The sequence below is a fragment of the Mustela nivalis genome, assembly GCF_964662115.1.
Source record: "Mustela nivalis genome assembly, chromosome: 13".
Lineage (NCBI taxonomy): Eukaryota > Metazoa > Chordata > Mammalia > Carnivora > Mustelidae > Mustela > Mustela nivalis.
The window spans coordinates 83,939,432-83,962,174 of NC_139032.1; the positions used below are offsets into that span (position 1 = coordinate 83,939,432).

Consider the following 22,743-nt stretch of genomic DNA (forward strand, 5'->3'; position numbering starts at 1 on the left):
CTGGAGAGAGACAGAGAGAGAAAAGGCAGTGTTGAGGGAGTTCTGTGAGTTCCCCTTGGGGAGGCGCCCTATTCTCCCCTTGGCACTCCAGTTCAAGCGAAAGCGAGGGAAGGTGGTGAGGCCCGCTGTCCCTGGAGCAGTTCATTCTTCTCATCCCAGGCTGGGGAGATAATGGACCAAAAAAAAAAAAAAAAAAAAAAAAAAAAAAAAAATCAAACGGCTGGTTAGGTCTCATTCCGCTGACTGTGTTCAGGGCAACGCCACATTAGGAAGGCTTCACAGAACTACTTCTAGACGAGTATGTGGAAAAGGTGGTATTTTTAAGGTAGAAGGCCAATGAACTCCATTTTTTTTTTTTTTTTACATTTTAAAAATGATTTTATTTATTTATTTGAGAGAGAGGGAGCATGAGAGGAGAGAGGTCAGCGGGAGAAGCAGACGCACTGCCGAGCAGGGAGCCTGATGCGGGACCTGATCCCAGGACTCCAGGATCATGACCTGAGTCGAAGGCAGTCGCCTAACCAACTGAGCCACCCAGGCGCCCCTGAACTCTGTATTTTCACTCTAAAAATAAAATAACTGTACTCAAAGCCAAATAAATGCACAACAGGAAGGACAAAGGCTGCTGGTAATCCTATCACGGGGCTTCTCCGGCGCTCTGGCTACTGCGGGGTGGGGGGTCCTGGCCTTGTGACCCTGCCTGGAAGCTGCTCCTGGGCTTCCAGTCATTTCTACCCTGGAAGGATGGCAGGTGTCTGAGCTCAGGGGTTCAGATGCTCCGAACACACAAATCTCTCCCAGAACCAAATTCCTGCATGCCCCTTTCCCACCGCCTTCAGAACAACCTTGTCATTTCTGGGACTGCTTCCTGCCTTGCCTCTCTCGCTTCCTCTCACTCCCATGCACCGGCTGGCCCACGGCACCGCACCTTCCCACCAGCCTAGGCCTGGGATGTCCTCTCTCACGACCTGTCTGGAAAAGGGCTGCCGATCTTGTGTGACTCAGCTCACCTGGTACCTCCTTGGGTGAGTCTTCATAGCTGTACTTCTAGGCGCTCTCCCATACCATATGTGGCTGGTCAAAGAAACCGGTCTACTGTATCGTGACCCCTGCAGACAGGGGTCATGTGCCTGTCCTCTGGATCAGACATGCCAATCAGATTCCCTCTTCCAAACGGACACGGATGCCTGCTTGTCTCAGTCCCGAGTGAAGCCCTCCCTTGCCCATCGGCACATGCTGTCCTTGAGTTATGGAAGGCTGTGGCTCTCCAAGAAAGTCCTTTTTTTCCCTTAATCTATTTTGAAGTTGGTTTCCCTTCCTGGCAACCGAATGAGCAATGCTTCCGAGAGACCCTCAGTCAGTGCGCAGCCAAGTCCCCCGACGGGAGCGGATGGTGTCCCCCTCCTGCAGACAGCCTCAGCAACAACCTTCCCTGGTCTGCTCTCTAGACCTCAGGACTGGTGAGACGAAGCACATTCTTTCTAATAGGCCTTCTCATCCATTTTCCTTTTAATTGAAGCAGCACTGGTCATAGTTATTAATTAATAATATATCACCCATATTACTGTAAGTTCACCTCTTTCCCGGAGAAATCTTCTTGGGGACTTTATTTACAGTAGCTAATTCTTCAGATCTCCAAAAATAAACTGATATATGTTGTACATTTGTGGCCAGAAAAGTTGAGCTACTGGTATTTTATCCTGGAAACATCATTATGATATACTAATTGTGCCTATAAGTTCTATAATGAAAAAATTAGCTAATAATTTCTGAAAAACCTCACTTTCAGCCACTTGACAAATTTAGCCTGATTCTCAATTGTGGACTAAAATGTCAGAATTCTTAGCCAGAAGCGAATCATCCTGTTAATATGTAAATGACTTGTTTCTGATAAGAAACCGAATCTCACATAAATAGATCTGTGTGTGTGTGTGTGTTCCTTTATTTTCACAGGACCCATCTTGGAAGAGTAGAGTCTTGCTGGTGATCTCACTGTGTGGAAGAACAGTGCCATTATCTTGTTGGCTCTGCTGTGACCAAGCAGAGACACCCATGAAGGTCACAGGGCTCTGAAGGACAGAGAGACACACGCCCTCCAGGAGGCCTTTCTGCTGACACCTGGCCGTGACAGACACAGACACTAGGGCCTGGGGCTAAAAAGGACCAGAAGGTCTCAGGGAGGCCTGCAGACCCGAAGCTTCAGGGTTCACTGAGCACTCTGATAAGGGATCCCACAGACCGCCTATAGCACCTGCTCCCACTCGTCACTGACAAAACCAAACCCAAGCTCGAGATGCCAGATCCTGTTTTGCCCAAACAACTCAGACGCTATTAAAACCCTTTTCTGCACTCTTTAGGTAGAGCCAAATCTAAATGTAGCACATGCGACAAGCAGTCTGCGCTGGCCTGGAAGGCTCTAGAAACTGTGCTCTTGGGACCCCACGGCCCGGGGAGCATACTGACAGTGGGCTTACGGGGGGAGGCCTGCGGCCTCTCCACACCATGGTCACGTGAAAAACAAAAAGAAAACATCCCAAGTCAAGCCTCCTGAAAGGCCGCCTGTTTGGGCCAGGTGACATCTGTCTTTTGCCATGCATGTTCCTTGCCTGCCCCTGGTGCTCATTCCAGAGCCCCAAGGAGGAGTGAAGCTCAAAGGAGTGATGGAGAGTCCACCACTCACCCTCTCTCCGAAGCCTCTGCTTTACTGACCTTTCCCAGGGAAAGCATTCACGTCACAGAGAGATGAGAACACTGAGAATGTTACCCGGAGGCCTTGTACTTGAACTTCAGGGAAGCAGCCCTTTCGTGAGGATTACAGAGCCACAGAGGATCGTTACTGGGACGAGGTGTGGTGAGACAGTGACGGCGCATGGCCCTTTCGTACACTGTGCGAGAAATTTCGAGGGACAGCTCTGGGGTATGTTATACTTGATATATATATCTGATAATATATGTTATATATTATCTGATATGTATATATATCATATATATGTGTGTGTATATATATATATATATATATATCTGATATTAATATCAGTGGCCACGGTTTTCCCCATACCCGAGCCAGGGGACATGGAGCCGACTCAATCCAGCAGAGTTTTTGCTGTGAGGACTCTGTACGCACTCCTGGATCTGTTTCACTTGGGGGCTGGAAGGGCAGTTTCACTCCGTCCAGGCCCTGTGGGCAGCGCAGGCTTACAAAGGGCCAGAGGCCCTCAACTCGTGCATCGAGTTGAGAACAGTAGGCACCAAGAGCGTGCGAAGTGCAGGTTGCTGCTGTGGACGGCCCAGGCAGGAAAGGGAGAACAGACAGTTTCTTGAAGGAGCCGACATTGGAGCGGTCTTAAAGGAGGGTGGGCGCAGGGTGAGCTGGGTAAAGGCAGGAGTGGAGGAGCATGCAGCAGGGTCAGGACAATGTACAGGGGCAGGAGGCAGCAGGTATCTGGGGGGATCTGAGCAGACAGAGTCACATGCACTGGGTGGCCAGGAGGTGACACGTGGCAGGGCACAAAGGGCTGGGAATGTCGGAGCCACTCGTGGCTCAGAGGGTCGTAAAGCTGGGCAGTAAACGATCAAACTGTGCTTCTGGGGGTTCCGCCTGGCTCCCCAGGGCCAGGAGGCAGGGAGCCCAGCTGCCACAGTCACCCAGGTAGGAGTGTATGCAGATTTGAGCTGAACAGAGGCAAAAAGGAGGCTGAGCAAGGGACTGACTTGAGAACTGCAGAGAAGAGAACATTGGCAGGGACTTGGGGATTGTTTTATGACCGAGTAACAGCTAATAATCGGGATTCACACTTGTGTAACTTCACCTCGCCCCAAACTTATATACGAACGTGTAACAAGTTAGTTGACCTCTTGCTGGAAAGAAATCTTTCAATAAGCATGAGTCGTACATGTTACGTGGTTAGCCTTCACCAGGGGTGGAAGCAGGGAAGAAGGAAGCGCTGGCATTTCAACACCAGCTGGACGGGCCAACAGAGTAAGGGAAGTCTGTTACCAAACACTTTATCAGCCTCAGGCACACCTTGCGTAAGGGAGGAAGAGGGGGCAAACGGCCTCCCCAGCGGCAGCCCACCAGGGCATCTGTCCTGGGGTGTGACACGGAATCTGAGCTGGGCAGGGCAGGTTATCCTCCAAAATTCAAAGAACGTCAGCTTTCATGGGGCGGGGGGAAGCCAGAGAAGCAAAGTGTCTTTGAGAAAAAAGTTATGTATCTGTATGCTTGAAAAGAAAACGCAAAATCTAATATTCTAATTAGTTGGAATTATTTTGCTTGTATTGTTAAATTCTATTTGGAAACTAAGGCATGACAAGGGCCTTCGAGGCAGAGGGGGAAAGCACGGTCCCTCTGGATTCAGGCTGAGGATGAAATTCCAGCTCCGTTGTGTTCCAGTGGCGGGACCTGAATAAGACACTGTCCCCATAGGTGCCCAGGTTTGCCCTCAGGCATCTCAGGTATCACCCAGATATAGAGGGGCTCAGCTGCGCTGGCAATCATTCTGTGATGCAATAGATTTTCAAACAGAAAATCCTCCTGATTTTGACGATTTGATCCGCCTTTGAGCAGATTTGCTTTTACTGTTGTAGGAATAAAATGGAATATAATGGGGGCATAAAATGGGCATCTAAGCATTGGTCACATGCCCAGGGCAGACACCCCAACTATACATTTGCCTCTGAACACGGAAATGGGAAACTGGATATGTAGAAATTTATTTACATGATGTATTCTTTCCAAAAGAAAACAGAAAGATGGAATGTGACACTGAACATCAACTACTTGCCAGAAGTGGAGACACTGGAACGCTTGTGCTCTAATTTCTCTTCTGTGTTATGGGCTTTAACTTAAATAAGAAGCTGTGCTGGAAAAGCAGTTTCCTCTGGTGATTCGGGGGAAACGACCAGAGACTGTTCGAAGAAGATGCTGATATCACCCAACGGGCCACTGTAAGCAAAGGGGCGGCAGCTTCTATCCACCTGCTACAAGTGCTCCCAGATGTCCTCTGCACACGGACCAGAGATTATGGTTTGAAGGAGCCCCGTTCTTCTCAGCTCCCTGCTGAGCAAGGACTCTGAGGCGGAACTCGATCCGAAGACCCTGGGATCATGATCCCAGCAGAAGGCAGATGCGACGGAGCCACCCAGGCGTCCCAAGCCGTGCTCTTCAAATGCAGCCTGCAGCCCGCCTTTGTCTAAAATGCCCCAGGAGTCACCGCTTGCCAGGGAAGCCAAAAATAAATGTTCCCTTTTTAGCTTTTCAACTAAAAATATATATAAAATCTATTTTAAAGTTATAATAAACCTAGATATGAGGGAAAACCTCCACACTCTACCCCCAGAATAACAGCACCTGGCACAATGATTTCCAATCTCTTTTCTAGTCATTCCCACATGTCAGTTTTCACATAGTTGTAATCTGACTGTATACCAAAACTTGGGCCTTTTTTCTTTCTTTTTTTTAAAAACAATTTTTTTTAAAGATTTTAAAAATTTATTTGACAGATGGAGATCACAAGTAGGCAGAGAAGCAGGCAGAGAGAGAGGAGGAAGCAGGCTCCCTGCCGAGCAGACAGCGTGATGCGGGGCTTGATTCCAGGACCCTGGGATCATAACCTGAGCCGAAGGCAGAGGCTTTAACCCACTGAGCTACCCAGGCGCCCCAGGGCTTTTTTTCATTTTAGTTAACATTTTACCACAGCCCATTCCATGTTGCTACATAGTCTCTACAACCATGTTTTTCAAAAGTGCATTCTTTTGCAACGAGTAGTAAGTGGATGTGTGCCAAAGTTCATGCTCTCTGGGCATTTACGATATTTATAAAATCTCCAGTATTACCAACAGAGCTATGAAAAACATCTTTTGAGGATTTGGATTATTTTTCAATTCCTTTATATGAGACATGGATGCCCTTTAAAAAAAGTTTTTAAGAGGAGAATTCGAAATTTTACCATTCGGGCATTAAGTGTAAACTTAAATTGTATAAAGTGCATTTACAATGTCCTACAACCACCACCACTATCCATTTCCAGAAGTTTCCCATCATCCCAGACATTCTGTACTCACTAAACAGCAACGTCCCTTTCTCCCTTCTCCTAGTTGCTGGTATTCTCTGCTTTACTATCCGTAACTATGAGCCTAACTATTCTAGGTGACAAGTATCAGTGGAATCATACAGTATTTGTCCTTCTGTGTCTGGCTTATTTCATTTCTCATGGTTTTCAAGATTCATCCATGTTGTGTACTATGTACCAGAATTTCATTCAAGGCTGAATAATATTCCAGTTTATGGATCTACCCTATTTTATCCGTTCACCCGGAGGTGGACGGACATTTGAGTTGTTTCTATCCTTTGGCTCTTGGGAACAGCGGGGCCATGAACACTGGTATGTAAGTATCTATTGGAACCTCTGCTTTCCGTTCTTCTGAGCATATACACAGAAGGGGAATGGGCTGACCATATGGTAACTTGATGTTTAACTTTCTGAGCCAAACTGTGTTGTGCCCTGGCCGCCCTGTTTCACATTCCCACCAGGATTCCACGAAGGCTCTCATTTCTCCACAGCATCACATTCTTTCCCCCTTTCTTTCTTCTTTCCTTCCTTTCTTCCTTCCTTCCTTCCTTCCTCACAACCAACCTAATGGGTATGGAGCAGTACTTCGGTGCAGTTGTGATTTCCCTGATGACTAATGATGTTGAATATCTTTTCATGTGCTTATTGGCCATTCGTGTATCTTCTTTGGAGAAATGTCTACTCGAGTCCTTAGCCCACCTTTGAACTGGTTTGTTTTTTGAGGAAACTGAGTTTTAAGACCTCTATAATCTGGGGGCGCCTGGGTGGCTCAGTGGGTTAAAGCCTCTGCCTTTGGCTCAGGTCATGATCCCAGGGTCCTGGGATCGAGCCCTGCGTCGGGCTCTCTGCTCGACAGAGAGCCTGCTTCCCCATCTCTCTGTCTCTGCCTGCCTCTCTGCCTACTTGTGATCTCTGTCAAATAAATACATAAAATCTTAAAAAAAAATACCTCTGTAATCTGTATTTGTATTGTTCAAGATTTTAAGTGGCAGAAATAGCATTTGAACTCTATGGGGAGGGCTCCCAACACCTTGCTATCTTTGTAATTCCAAATGGCCTCCTTGCAAATCAGTGCATTTTAGCACAAATCCACACACTTTGTGCCACTTTGAACAAAGAAGGAAAACAAACATTTATAAATTTTAAGAGCTGTTGCAGCATGGATATATTTGAAAGCTGGGTTTCCAGGGTCAGATCTCTTCGGGTTCCTCTGGCCTGGAACAAGTGGAAACCTCTTATTGAAATTCCTGGGGAAAACAAGTGGGAACACGTGTTCTTTGAGGCAAAACGGCACCTTTCTGTAGAACCTGGAGTTCTCAGGACAGGGCTGCAATGCTCTGGTTTCTAGGCTGAAACACAAATGGACCCGGTCTCCACTGTAAGCAGCAGTTCTGAGCTGCCTGTAGGGGCTTCAGGTCGATGGACTTCAAGTGGCAAAGGCTGGCATCGCTGCCTCAGCACTCCCACAGTGGCAGAGGCCTGGGGAACTGTAATGACCCCTCTGACCTTTAGAGCAGGGGCCGAGTCTGACCTACTTAGGTTCTGCCTGCATCTTTCAAACCTTCTCTCTCTCATTCTTTGGCTCCTTCTTATAAACATAATTAAAGCTCTCTGATTATAAAAACTCCCCTGGCAATGTGATTCCCCTTCTTCCTCTAATTTATTGAAAACATTCTTGCTAAGGTCACTGTGACCTTTATGTGGAGAGACCCAGTAGATACTTCTCAGCTTTTAGCTTGCTTGGCTTCTCAGCTGTATTTGCTACTTCTCCCCGAACTCCTCTCTACCCTGGATTTCCACCCAACCACAGTTACTGACCCTTCAGTAGACTTCTCCAGCCAATCTGCTTCTCACTTCTTCTGTGATCCTTTCCTTCATGTGTCCCTTAAGAAATAGTCTTCTCAGCGTTCTGTGCTTGATCATTGTTCCTTCTAACCCTGCTCTTTCAGGTCTGCCCCTTAGATTTTAATTACCACTCATGTTGATGATCCCGAAGCAGACAGACCTTTCTCCAGAGTTTCTGGGCCAGCTACTAAGTACCGCTGTCATCTTCACATGCCTACAATGTAGCACGTCCAGAATCGGTCAACATGTCCCTTTAAATCAAAAGCTGTTCCAGGAATCCAGTCTCCTAAGCAGTTCTCACACATTTATCTTCTGCGCCCTTCCATTTGTTTTTTGACCTCACCCAGGTCCCGACCATCTATTGCTTCCTTTCTGGTTTTCCTACTTTCGATCATGCAGGAGTCATCCTTTTTTTTTTTTTTTTTTAATATTTTATTTATTTCTTTGACAGACGGAGATCAGAGAGAAGCAGGCAGAGAGAGAGGAGGAAGCAGGCTCACTGCTGAGCAGAGAGCCCGATGTGGGGCTCGATCCCAGGACCCTGGGATCATGACCTGAGCCGAAGGCAGAGGCTTTAACCCACTGAGCCACCCAGGTGCCCCAGGAGTCATCCTTTTGTAACCCATATCTGGCCACTGTCACTCTCCTAAAACCATGCGTGGCTTCATTTCCTGTTGTCCTCACAATAAAGTCCAAATTTCTTAAGACAATTTTCAAGACACTCGATCAGCAGTTCTGACTTTGGTCTCAGAATTACATCACAAACATTATTGAGGAGCCCCAAAAGCTTTTGTTTGTGTGAATTATATCAATATTTATTGCATTAGAAATTAAAACTGAGAAATCTTAAAAATATTTAATTCATGAAAAATAATAAACCCATTACAAGCTAAAATAAACTATGTATTTTTTAAAATGGAAAAACCCTGATATTTCCCCAAACAAAAAGTTTAATGAGTGGAATTACTTTATATTTTTGAAATCTAATTAATATTAATAGAACACATCTGGACTATCCTATCTGCTCCTGCATTTTGTCTGTTGATACTATTTTGGCTGAAGTGTTTGAAAGAAAGCCAGCCTCAAACAGATATGTTTTTGGAAAGGGGAGGCATATTTTAGTATTTGTCTTTGCAAATATTCTTCTTTGACACTATGTCAAACTTGATACATGGTAGTTCCTTAAAGAGTACTTGCAATATGGAATGTAAAACCACATTAATAAACTTGTTGTATTCCATTATATTAAAATCCACTGGTCTGTCTGGAACTTTTTTTGGTTTTTGTTTTGTCTTGTTTTTGGTCTGGCACTCTGAATGAATCTTTTACTCTTGAAGGATTTTGTAACATTGTGCAGTAGTCTGGAAAATATTGGTTCATGGAGTTATGCAGGTCTTCCAAATGCGGACACATTTCACGATGCAAAAAGTAGCACAAAAGAAATCACATTCATTAATATCACCACTGATCTCATTAGGAAAGTCTTTAAGCTATGAGAAACCAAGCTCAGTAACAGATACAAGTTTTCCAAAATTCTAATTGTCATCTGAAATCTTGAATTTCATCAATGGTATCAAATATTATCCCTTGTTTTCCTTGAAGTGAAGGGCTTCCCTCCTTTATTTTCAGGAAAATGTCTGCTAAATACTCAACTTGGAATGACCATGGTTGGCCAGCTTCAAGTAAAACCGGTGTTCCGTGAAATAGATAGCTAAATGGCTAGTTCAGCTTGCAACTCAAACAACAATCTGCGTGCTTTTCCGCATTTCTGTATTCTACTCCCATATGCGGCAGAAATGCTTATGTGGACTCCAGGAAATGACCTAAGAACAATGGTTTATGGAGTCTTGATTCTTCAGTTCCTGTGTAAGTTGTTTTAATGAAATATCATGGCATTTCAGTAATCAAGTACTGGTTGAGTTTTACCCTTTAGCTTTTAGAGAGGTAGCAGACAGACAAGAAACAAGTTTTGTGTCTGGACATTCTTCCATAGTTTGTGACAAAGTCTGTGTTTCAAGTACCCTTGGGAGGCTAAATTGCAACACATGAAACCCATCTATGCAGAGTCCTTAGAGCACACAGCTAGTGTGAACTTTGTGCAAAAAGAAAAAAAAAAGCCTTTTTCAATCTTAAGCATTAAAATTTCACATTATAAAGTTTCCTCCTGGATTAGAGTGTAAGGAAAATAAAATTACTATGTTATGTTCATCTATTTTTTTTTTTAAAGATTTTATTTTTATTTATTTGACAGAGAGAGAGCACAAGTAGGCAGAGAGGCAGGCAGAGAGAGAGGAGGAAGCAGGCTCTCTGAGGAACAGAGAGCCCAATGTGGGGCTTGATCCCAGGACCCTGGGATCATGACCTGAGCCAAAGGCAGAGGCTTTAATCCACTGAGCCACTCAGGTGCCCCTGTTATGTTCATCTTTATAGGTATGGAATATTATAATTTCCTCAGAGCTGCAAAAGGCTCTATATCTTGCCACAAAATAGTTCCTTGCTGCCATATTACTCTGTACTACCCTGCCTACTGAGTTCTTGGATTGCTTTTTAACAGTTTATGTTTTGTTTCAGTTTTGGTCAACTCTTGTAAGTTTTTACTTCCCATCATCTTTATTGTGATTCTTTCTCTCCCTCTTCTAATTTCCCATATTTCATATCCTTTAGGATGAAAAACCGGATGATCGAGCATGATTGACATTTGTTTAAAAAGAAAAAAAAGACTACAGAGTTTGAGCTGGGGCTAGGGATATTCTCCCATCAAAGCAGCACAGAAGTTTAAGTGCCTTGGATTTGTGTCAGTGGCTGAGAGAATGTGAACCTCTCTTACCATTTATACAGTTGATCATTGAACAACATGGGTTTGAACTGTATGGTTTCACTCATCACTAGAGTTTTTCAGTAGGTATGGTATCAACAAATACAGCAATCCTTAAGATTTTCTTAACATTTTCTTTTCTCTAGCTTACTTTATTGTAGAATACAGTATGTAACGCACATGACGTACAAATTGTGTTGATCCAATGTTTATGTTTTCAGCACAGCTTCTGGTCAACCATAGGCCATTAGTTAAGTTTTAGGGGGAGTCAGAAACTAGACATAGATTTTAGATGACATGGGGATTAGTGCCCCTAATGCCCCATGTTCATCTTTGGACAAGTTATATAACTCCTTGAGTCCCAGTTTCCTTAGTACTTTAAAATAGGAATAACCTCAACCTCATAGCATTGTTGCTAGGATAAAATCAACAACTCTAGAATTCGATAATAAATGTATATAAAACCTCACAGAGCTGCTGTAAAAATTAAATAGTGCATATAAAGCTTGCGGGACATTGTCCGGTACATGGCAGGTTCCTTTTGTCTTTTTACCTACACTCTCTAAGACAAAGCAAACTAGTCCTGAAGAGGACTAGATAGTAAATATATTAGGCTTTGCAGGCCCAGAGAAAAATTAAGGGCATATCATAGATATTTATGGGAGAGAAAAAAATTCCAAATTTCTTATTGCCAAAATTTGAACTATAATAGTCAAATCTACTTTTAGACGGGTGTAATATAGGTCTACTAAAGAGAAGGACAGAATTTTTTCGAGGTAGTAGATAACTTTGCTTAAATGGAATTCAAAGTTAGTGTTCCCTATCATCAAATCAACTGCAAGTGTTTACCCGTAAGGATTGGCCATGGTTTGCCAATCCCTGCTCAAAGAGGCCTCTCTTATTTCATTCTCCTTGGTTCATTCTGTGCAGTTGCTAATAATGACATTTTGAGAGCTCCTTGTGTAGATCTGGGCTTCTATCTGGCATTTCCACCCCCTCCCCCCAAGCCTTTAACCTTTCTTGTAGTGAAGGCTTAATGGCAACACATTCTTTCATCTTTTGAGTGTCTGAAAATGCCTTTATCTCACCCTCATTTCTGAAGGACATTTCACAGAATATAGAATTCTAGATTGACAGATTTTTTCTTTTAGCGCTTTAAGAGATGTCACTCCATTGTCTTCTGGATTGCATTATTTCTGATGAGAAGTCAGAAATCATCCTTATTTACTTATCTTAAAGTACTAAGGAAACTCTTGGTTTCCCTAGCTGTTTTATTTATTTATTTATTTATTTAAAGATTTTATTTATTTGAGAGAGAGTGCAAGAGTGAGAAAGAGCGAGTCAGGGGAGGGGCAGAGGGAGAGGCAGACTCCCTGTGAAGCTGGGAGCCCCATGTAGGGCTTGATCCCAGGACCCTGAGATCATGACTTGAGCTGAAGGCAGATGCTTACCTGATTGGCCCACCCAGGCGCACCCCCCCCTTAAAAAGATTTATTTACTTATTTGAGAGAGACAAAGAGAGTAGCACAAACAGGGGCAAGGGCAGAGAGGGAGAGAGGATCTCAAGTAGACTTCCCACAGAACACGGAGCCAGATGTGGAGCTTGATCCCACAACCTTGAGATCATGACCTGAGCTGACAATAAGAGTCAGACGCTTAACTGACTGAACCACCAGATGCCCTTCTCTGGCTGTTCTTAAGATTTTTCTCTTTATCACTGGTTTTCAGCAATTTCATTATGATGTGTCTTGATACAGTTTTCTCTGTATTTATCCTGTTTGGTCTTCATTGGTCTTCTAAAATTGGTGGATTGGTAAAGCAAATCTGGAACAGTTTTCTCCTCCATCCCTGAGACTTAAGTTACCTGTATGTTAGAACACTTGATATTATTCCAGTCTGTTCTTCTCATCAAATTTTTTATTTCTGTGTTTCAGTCTGAATACTTTATTGTCCTGTCTTAAAGTTTACTGATTGTGATAGGCAGATTCTGAAGTGGCCCCCAGTGATCCTGTCTCCTGCTTTTCATACTGTGTCATCTCCTTGTCTTGTGTGTGGTGGGCTAGGCCTAGTGACTTACTTTTTTTTTTTTTTTTTTTAAGATTTTATTTATTTGAGAGAGAGAGAGAGTGAGCTTGAGTGGGATGGAGGGGCAGAGGGTGTGGGAGAAGCAGGGAGCCTGACATGGCGTTTGATCGCAGGACCTCAGGACCATGACCCAAGCTGAGGGCAGATGCTTAACTGATTAAGCCACCCAGGTGCCCTTAGTGACTTACTTCTGATGAATAAAATTCAGCAAAAGTGTATTTCAAAGCTACTTCTAAGGTTAGGTTATAAATGATTGTGACTTCTTCCTTACTGGTGCTCTCTTATTCTTCGAGTTGCCCTTTTGTGAGCTCACCTACGGAAAGGACTGTTTGGCGAGGAACTGAAGGTGTTCACAAAGAAATAAACTCTGCCAGCAACTACTCAGTGAGCTTGGAAGCAGAACATACCCCAAATGAATCTTGAGAGGATTGTGGCTGACTGCAACCTCGGGAGAGTCCCTCTGCAAGAGGATCTAGCTAAGCTGTGCTGAATTCCTGACCACACCACTGTGAGATCATAAATGTTATTTTAGGTCACCAAGTTTTGGGGGATTTTGTTATATGGTCAATAGGTAACTAACACCGACCTTTTAAACGGATTTTCTAATCTGGTTGCATCCTTGTTGATTCAGGTATTGTATTTTCCAGCTCTAGAATTTTCATTTGGTTCTTTTTTTTTTTTTAAGCAGTTTCCATTTCTCTTCATTTTGAGTTATTGTTTCTTTGAATCTTTAAACACATTTATGATAGCTATTTTTGAAGTATTTACTTGCTACTTCTGTGATCCCTGCCATTTCTGGCTACTTCTGTTGACTGAATTTTCTCCTAGATACAGGACACATTTTCCTACTTCTTTGCATATCTGGTGATTTCTTACTGAATACTGGACACTATAAGCATTACATTGTGGGTTGTTTGCATTCTTTGTCATCATTCTTTAGAAAATATTGGGTTTTATTCTAACAGCCAGTTAATTTATTTGTGGATCATTTTGATTTTTTTAGATCCCCCTTTTTCTTGAAAGATTTTTTTTTTCTTACTTACTCATTTGAGAGAGAGAGAGAGAGAGAAAGAGAGAGAGGGAGTGAGTGAGAGCACGAGCAGCAGGGAGGGTCAGAGGGAAAAGCAGATTCTCTGCTGAGCAGGCCGCTGGACATGGGGCTCAATCCCAGAACCCTGGGATCATGACCTGAGCCGAAGGCAGATGCCTAACCGACTGAGCCACCCAGGATCCCCGTTTTAGGACTCCTTTTAAAGCTCTACTGGGCAATCATTATATTGTACACTTAAAACTAATATAACACTGTATGTTAACCATCTGGAATTAAAATAAAAACTTAAAAACTTTATCAGGAAAGGATTAGAACAATTATTAATCTGGGGCTGATTTAACCTTAGTCCCAAAATGTGGCTTTTCTTGAGTCACTGCTACATGCCGTGGAAGCTCCCCTCTGGTTGGCCAGAACTCCAGATTACGGCAGTCTAGTAGCTGTGCTCGGACCAGCTTTGTGAGGTCCCACTGTAGGCATGCACAGCTTAGTACACAACAGAAGATCTGAGAACCTCTTTCTGGAGTTTTTTCTCAGTGTAGCACTCCCTCCTCTCACACTTAATTTACTGTAAATTTCAGCCTCCTCCAGCTCTGATTTCTGTGGGCTTGGTGACCCTGCTATACTCTCCTTGGGAAACCCTGAAGAAAGCTGAAGTGATAGTAAGTCTCACCTCATTTGTTTCCCTTCTCTCAGGGCTCAGTCCTGTACTGCCTGTTTTCCAGTGTCTGAGAACAGTTTCTTATATTTTGTATAGTTTTCCAGTCATTTATGATAGAAGGGCTAATCTGGTAGCAGTTAGCCTGTCCTGGAAGTTGCCTATGGGAATCTTATAAGCAACACACACTTTGATTTTAATGAAAGAATGGCTTACTTTTTCCATGTCTGTGAGAAGAACTTAAAATCTAAGCACCCCATTTATTTATTATGAAAACACAATTTGGAGCTTGGCAGGAGGCAAGGGAAACAGATTTTTCCTATCATTTATCCAGCTGAGAAATCGTCACAGCTTTTCAGTGGGGAACAGTCTCTGCCCTTACCCTCTTCTCAATCAGGATCTCTTCTGATGTTAAAGTCAGAAAAGAAAAAATTTAAAGAAAGGGTAATAAAAATCTAGGAAAATACAAAATGTATGCAAATTTTCCATTTTACTTGTTTTGAAATTACAGGTCCATAATGCCCAAGTCAACGATTAGCTTGATAGCAATAAAAGGTTTTTTCCAGGAAGAAAAAAAGTTGATACCCCCAAATATTTTCTATTCTAACAAATATCAACATTTTAATGGACACAAACATATTCTTTGTTCATTAATAAGTCCTAGGGAAAAACGAAGCAGGTTTATAGAGAAGATAATGAAAACACATTGAGAATCTCAGCACCAGACAATTTTCCTCAGAAACACATTCTTACAGGTTATGCAGTTAGCAAACACGCCCTCCACTCCTATGAGCAACCGTAGTATGTGATAATGAATATGGGAGATGTGTTGCTCTTCTCATTTGTCTGGGGCTCAGAACAGAATCTCCTGGCTCCTAAATTCATAGAGTGTTGACCTTCCTGAGACCATACACTGTACCGAAGCACCTCTTTCCATGAACTACAGGGACAAGCACCCTGGTCCCATCTATCATATGCTGAGGGCAAAGAGCAATAGTAGGTCAAGAACAAGATTTTGGGTTTGCCTTTTCACTATAGCCTTGAGAAGTTCTCCACTGTACCTCCATATCTCTTTGCTGAAAAGCCACACTTGCTGTTGGCTAATTCCAAATTCTAGAAGCAACTTTTAAATGCTTCAGGTGCCTAGGCAGAGTTAGAGAGTCATCGAGCACTGACTGTAGCCCTGGACAGAAGGTGCTGGATTTCTAAAGGATGCAGCTGGGTGCATAAATTGGCAGGCCTAGTGCAAACATCAGGTGTCAGTTAATAATGACCAGGTCAATGGCACACATGCTGGGTTGGTTCCCACTGGATGAGTTCTCAGGGGTCCGGCCAATGTTATCCAGCCCCAGAGAACTGTTCCCTGAAATACAGTGGTGGCCTATTTAACAGCAGATCACAGCTTGAGGTTACTGGAAACCAAACTGGGTCAGAGAACCTAAGAATGCAGCCTGGCAGTAGATGAGGCACATGAGCCTCAAGCTTAGAGTTTTCTCCCCACCTTTATTCTGCGGCACGCTCCGGGTCTTTCCCTCCCACACACTTGGAAAAATGGAGGTGGTCCCCTGGTTGCCCAAACGCGTCTCCCAGGCAGCTCCCTTGTTTTGGAAGGAGATGATAAATAAATCAAAATGCACTAAGCAGCACTTCCACAGGCACTCGCCTCCACTGAACGTGCACCTCATCAATCACACTATTGTCTGCTTGAAAGGCGAGCCTTGTAAATGTCATATCCACTCAGGCCCAAGGAGAGGCGCATCCAAATGCAGCAAGGAGTTTTAATTGGATAGTGTAATTAAACTAAAAAACCCCAGCAGACTCCCTTTGACAGGATAGATGAAGACCCCTTTTAATAGGGCTAGGAAACATATCTGTTAAAAGGATGAGGCACTGCCTGCTCCTGATTGTGCTCCAGAGTACTCTTATGAAAAGGCAATTCAATAACTGGGGCATTTAATATGTTAGAGTCCATTGTGTTCTGTAATCTAACAGTACTTACCGTATTTGATCTGGAACTTATGAAATAAGTCCTTGTCAGAGAATAAAAGCATTACATAGCTTGTCCACCTGATGTTTGGAGTACCTGGACCTCCTGGGAATCATCAGAGCCTAAGGATGGGCTGTGGTCTTCCTGGTTACAGGCCCATGTGAGTATAAATGCACGTGCCTTACTTACTGACCTACAGTACATGCTATGGCCGTGGCCATCCGCCCACTCACTCAGGGGCTGTAACTCTTTCATCCAGGGGTGGCTAATGTCATCTTCATTTCTCTTTCATTCTCATGAGCATCTAAAGAATATGACAAAATTCTTGGGTAGCTCCTCCTTTAGGAACAGGAATGCCTGTCACCTCAGTGTGCGGGTGTGTGTGGGTGTGTGTGCATTCTCTGCTGGAACTACTACCCCCATCAAATAGGCAAAAAAAGAAATCAGGTGATCAGAGGATTCAAATACGGTTGCGGTGTGCCCAAGTCGATTTTAATAACAAAACCTGAGTCCTTCTGCCACCCTTCCTACTCTTCTTTGTTGGGACAGGGGGTAGGGGATACACACACACACACACACACACACACACACACGGCCTACAGCTCCACAAGCAAGGTAACAGACTTAGTAGGAACACACGAAGAGGTTCATATCTGCACGGGGCTGTCTTACAAGTAGACTGTAACAATCCCTTTCAGATGGAATGCTAGTTCCCAAGGACAATGTCAAGGAACTCAGCATCTGGGTGGATCCAGAGAGTCTGGGTTGGGGCTGAAGTAGGTAGGATACAGACAGAATTCAGACTCCTCCATCTGTAGCTTCCCAGAAACAGTGAGACACTTTGCTTTCTATACAGAAACCTCAAAGTCAGTTTGCCTGGACCCTCAGACTGATTTTCCTTTTTTGAGGATGGTGAAGGTTTTGTTTGATGACTGCTTTTACTTCTCATAAAACCTGCCTGAAGCTCTTTTGTAAACCTCTGACCACTCTTAATACTGGTCTTTCACTATGGGTTGATGAACCCATTAAGGACATATAAGTGAATGCTTATAATCTATGAAAACTGGATACTGAATTAAACCATCAAATACCTTTAGGTTTAAATGAAAACTACATAAAAGCATTTCAGCCATCAATTTGGCTATCACTTCTGGCCAGTATGAATTCTGCTGGAAAAGCTATTTTCGTGCAGATGTGCAATTCAATGGGAAAGACTGACTCGTGTACCAACATCAATCAAAATGTCGACTTCCCTGGCAGCTCTCAACAGTAAGGCAGGTTCAAAGGTCACAGGATAAAGAAAAAGCCAAGCTCTGGTTCAGCTCTAATATCTCCTCGGTAGAAGTCTTGCAAAAGTACCCCCTTCTGTATTAGCCTTGCTTTCATTAATCTTCTTGCCATCTTCTTTAACTAGTCATGCAGAACCGCTCGATAGCAAGACGTATAATGGGGAAGGCCCTGTGCCTATTACCACGTTAACATTCTCTTAAGCCCCAGTGCAACAATGGAACGAGAAGGCAAAGGGAATCTGCAACTGCAGGGCGCAGGGTAGGCAATTCAATTACAGCCCGGGCTTACCTATGTACTTCTGACCTATAAAACACAAGAGGCCTTTGTGTCTAACTGGCTTGGCCATTAAGGTTGCTGAAGATCACAACAATGCTGATCTTTTCTATTTAAGCTAAATCAATGTGGACAAATCATTATTCAGTAGTTTTAATTTAATTAGTAAATTAAATACACTACTTTACAGATCTTGTCAAGTACTTATGAAAAGAAAGATTCATTTAAGTGGGAGGTCACCAATAAGCCCCGCTAATTTCACTCATAACCTTAACTGAATCTCATCTCAAATATCTAGCAGGTTCTGTTCGTGAGGGCTTGACAGTCTCCTGCAGTTGTGGTTGACTCATAATCCCAAAGAGTTCCTATCCTGTATCCAAACACTGTTCTGGACAAAAACAAAACAAAAACAACCAAACAAGCAATCCCCCACCAGCATCAACAGAATCAGATTTCCTTTAAATTATACTATTGCAAGAGAACATAATCAGGTTACCTCTATTATGTTGCTTCCTTAAGATTTTCTATTATCTATACTTAATTGAGATACAGAGCTCTTTTCAGCTATAAAGACGACAGCTACTTTATTAAGGTTTAAATCTGATTTCTTAATGATAGGCTGCTTCCTTTAAAGACTCGAAACCTGCACAACCTTCTTATGATAAAACCAGACCTGGCGTGGTTGAGTCTGGTACTTTATTTAAATACAGCCTGAGAGTCTCTGAAGGGTGTTAGTTTAAAAGAAAGGTCCCTTGCTTTTGTTTTCAGTGTTGGAATTTGAGGCTAGCACTTAAAAAGAGAGCCCGCTACATCCAAAGCCTAGGTTTAGACCCCTACAAGGATGGAGAATGCCATGGTAGGTCCTAATGGGGAAACAGTCTCCCCTTCTATGCGCTGTATACATATTCGTTCAGTTAAAATGAATTAAAATGAATTCATCTTTTAGAGGTTTGTGACATCCTTCAAAATAGCAAAAGCTATCCTAAGGAGTGGCAAAACCAGACTGTGAAATCACTGATTTGAATAATAATGGCAGCATGCAGCTTTTTTTTTTTTTTTCCTCCCTCTCCAATCTAGAAAGGCAGAATTTATTCTTAATTTCTCAGGGCTTTTGATACATAGATTTTCTCCACTAACTCTGGTAAGAGTCCATATTTATATGTACAAATTTCATCTAAGGCATGTATCTATTTAGTCATTAAGTTCCAGGTCCTTAAACACTCACAGGGACAGAGCAGTAAATCTTCCTTGTGAGAACGCAGCCTACGAGGGAGAAGTTAGGGGAAGCAAAGAGAGCCATAGAACGGCTATTTATGGAGCCCGGCTGCAGAGTCTGGGTCTTTCTGATCCATGGTATGTGTAATTACGTGTCTCACTGCAGGCGCTCTACAGCTCAGTCCCTTTGCCAAGTCCGCTATTCACATACTTTTTGGATATGGCGTCAATTAAACTTGAGCTGTGTTCCTTATGACGACCAAATTAATGGTTTGACAGAGGCTTTTTCAATAAACACTGCAAACTGGCCATATTTGAAGGTTTTAAAAACCGTTTCTTTTCTGTTCAAAATTCTGACAAACATGTCTCAAGACAGACCGGGACAACTTCATTATCCTCCCAACACTTACTGCCTTTTTTGTAAAGAAGGCTGTTTAATAACACGTCGGCTGTTTTCACAACGAAATTATTCCAGTTGGTCACACGTTCCAGTCTTCGGCAAGACACTTGTGTTACGAGAGATAAAAACACGAAAAAGGAAATATATTGCAGAAATCAAAAACCTTATCTATTTCTAGACTCTCTCTCTTTGCCATAATTCATTCAAGAAGGCCCCAAGAATAATTTTTGATGTAAACTCAGCTACAAACATACATCACTATGCTGATAAAAATCACAGGCTAAACTTATGAAATATAGTGACTTTCATTTCTTTAGTGCTGTTAAAATAACTTTTTTCTAAGGTTCAACAGACACAAAAGATAAAAGGGGTTACCATTAATCCTTTAAGAAAAGAAGAAGAAGAAGCAGCAGCCCCATAGATTAATTCTGTGGTCTGATGATGGTCTTGAAGATGAACTTTTAAGATTAAGCCACTGAATTAATTTGATGAAGATACTGGAAATCATTAAAAAAAAAATAACACAGCATCAAGCTGATTCAGTTAATACATCTTTGTTTGGGCACTTTACAGCATAAATTATGCTGAGAAACTTTTGGTTTCTAAATTCTGGCCTCAGTAAGGGCAGTGTGGAGACAGCAAACATTCACTGAGGACAGCTCTGCAGGTAGGCACTGGGTTAGGGATGGGGCTACAGAAACCGGTTCCGGGATCAGACAGCTGAGCATGGAGATGGGGGTGGGACAGACGGACAGACTTCATTAACCACAGCGCAGTTGGAGAGCTGCTGTGCCAGAGGTGAGACGAAGTCAGAGAGCCCGACCCTGGAGCAGGAGCCGGGCATGAGGAACTGGAGGCGCCTGAACTGAGGCCGTCAGCGGGCGGGGCAGCAGGGACGAGCACTCCAGGCCCTGGGAACAGCAGCAGCGCACAATGCGAGGTGTGTTTGTGGGAAACAGTTCATAGCGGCTATACCCCAAGTCCAGGATGGGAAATTGTGGGCTGCGTGCCTGGAGTGGTCAATGTCTGTAAAGCCCTTGGCTAAGGAGTCTGGAGTCTATTCTGTGAGTCTGCAACTTTCAAACTTTTTTTTAGCAGCAAAATCCTTTTTAATTCGTTGACTTTTTATTTTGATTATTTTTTAAAGTAATTTATTATTTTTTTATTGACATATAATGTATTATTAGCCCCAGGGGTACAGGTCTGTGAATCGCCAGGTTTACACACTTCACAGCACTCACCATAGCACATGCCTTCCCCAGTGTCCTCCACAACCCCACCTCACCTCCCTATTACCACGCCCCACAATCCTCAGTTTGTTTTGTGAGACCAAGAGAATTGGTTGACTTTTTAAATGCAGAATCCCCAAATAGAAAAAAGTAGCACTCTCTTGGTTGAAGGGGCGACCTTACGCCCAAACCTGTCCCTTCCCCCGCCTCCAGGCCCCTGAGGTTCCCCCCTTCTACCCCCCACCCTCCAGAACCTAAAGCTCTGAGTAACATGGGTTGGAAAGCACTGTGATGGGCAACAGGGGTTTGGGAAATGTCTCACTGGGACAGTGAGCCTCTCTGTTCAAGGAAACCACAATTTCTAGATCTCTGGAGCCAGAGTAAGAGAGCAGGAATCCTCCCTAGGACCCACATGTGCAGTTTTTACACAGAACCGCCCCCCCTCCGGCAGGTCTGAAAATAAGACAAAAGATTCTCCTTGCTGAACTGCCAATACTGAAATGGCGGGCATCATGTCTGCTCTGTATCCTCAAGTCTTGAAACTTGCCCTCACTCTCAGAGATGGGTAATGCTTGCTTCCTGACTGCCTAACGGCAAGAGGCAACTGGAGGTGGTGGCTGTGCATCTTTTCTTCCTTTCCTCTTGGATGGGGTGCATTACACTCTCACCGTTCAGTGCCTGAATCACACACAGCCTTCCTTGGCAAGTGAGTGTCTTCGTATGAGTGTCTTTTTCTTCGTAAAAGAAATGTGAATCCTATTTCTAGCTCTTTCCCTAACCTTTCTACTCCAGCTTATCCCTCTATGCAATATGTGACTGCCTTTCATTTCTCAGAGACATGGAGAATTTACACAATGTTACTTTTCAAAGCATCCTGAATTCTTGGGAAGAAAGATGCTAGAACAATGACATCTTTATTGGCTGATAAGCTGGAGTGAGAGGAATTAGGAAGAAGATGTTTATCTAGAGGCAGAGGCAAGGGCCTCAGAATGGTAAGCAAGTTTCTCACCAGCCCTTTCTGGCAGCCATCTTGCAGAATCCCCTCACTGGGATGAAAAGAATGGCAGAAGTGTGTGTGTGGGGGGGTGGTGGATGGGCACACCTTGCCTCCTTTCCCCTGTACCACTGAATTCGCCCTTCCTGACAAGCTGGAGACTAATTGGTTGAAAGGAGGAGACTATCTAGCCTAGCACAGCCGGATGTGACAAAACACAAACACCCACCCATAAATGCAATGTGGCAGGTGCCCTGTCCATGAGACCCCTTCATGGGGCTCTCTGCTTTTTTAGGTCCCTGCTCAGTCAGTGTTATCTCAAAAGCTTGAACCATATGATAAACACTTGCTGGCCTATTTCTTATCGTCCCTTTTGAGTATGTCATTCTTTGTAACATTTGTTCCCCAATTCAGTGGGCACTGGAATAAAGGAGATTAACAAAACTTAGAAGCTCACGTCATCCTCCAAGTTAATGAACCAGAACCCACTGAAGAGGGGTGTCTGGGTGGCTTAGTCGGGTTAAGTGTCTGACTCCTGGTTTTGGCTCAGGTCATGACCTCATGATCTCTTGAGTGGTGAGATCGAGCCCTGCATCAGGCCACCTGCTCAGCAGGGAGTCTGCTTGAAGATTCTTTCCCTCTGCCCCTCCCCCCAACTCGTGCATGCACTTTAATAAAATAAATAAATCTTAAAAAAAAAAAAAAAGAACCCATTGGGGATGGGCCCTGGAGAACTGTTTTAAATAGGCTCCACAGGCAATGCTGGTATGTACCAGACTCTGACAACTGCTGTCTTGCAGCCTTTCCCAGGCAACTTGTATGGTTTAAACTTT

The 22,743-nt window shown here is 43.5% G+C and overlaps 1 protein-coding gene and 1 long non-coding RNA gene across 33 annotated transcripts in view; one reads left to right on the forward strand and one right to left on the reverse strand.

Moving 5' to 3' along the window:
- The window catches only part of MAPKAP1 (MAPK associated protein 1), a 244,407-nt gene that overhangs the window by 5,956 nt on the left and 215,708 nt on the right, over positions 1-22,743 (reverse strand). The gene's annotated exons all lie outside the window — the stretch shown is intronic.
- On the forward strand, positions 8-22,616 carry LOC309846541. Its single transcript, XR_014301986.1, has 2 exons — positions 8-2,917; positions 4,742-22,616. It is a non-coding gene; the product is annotated as an uncharacterized lncRNA (long non-coding RNA).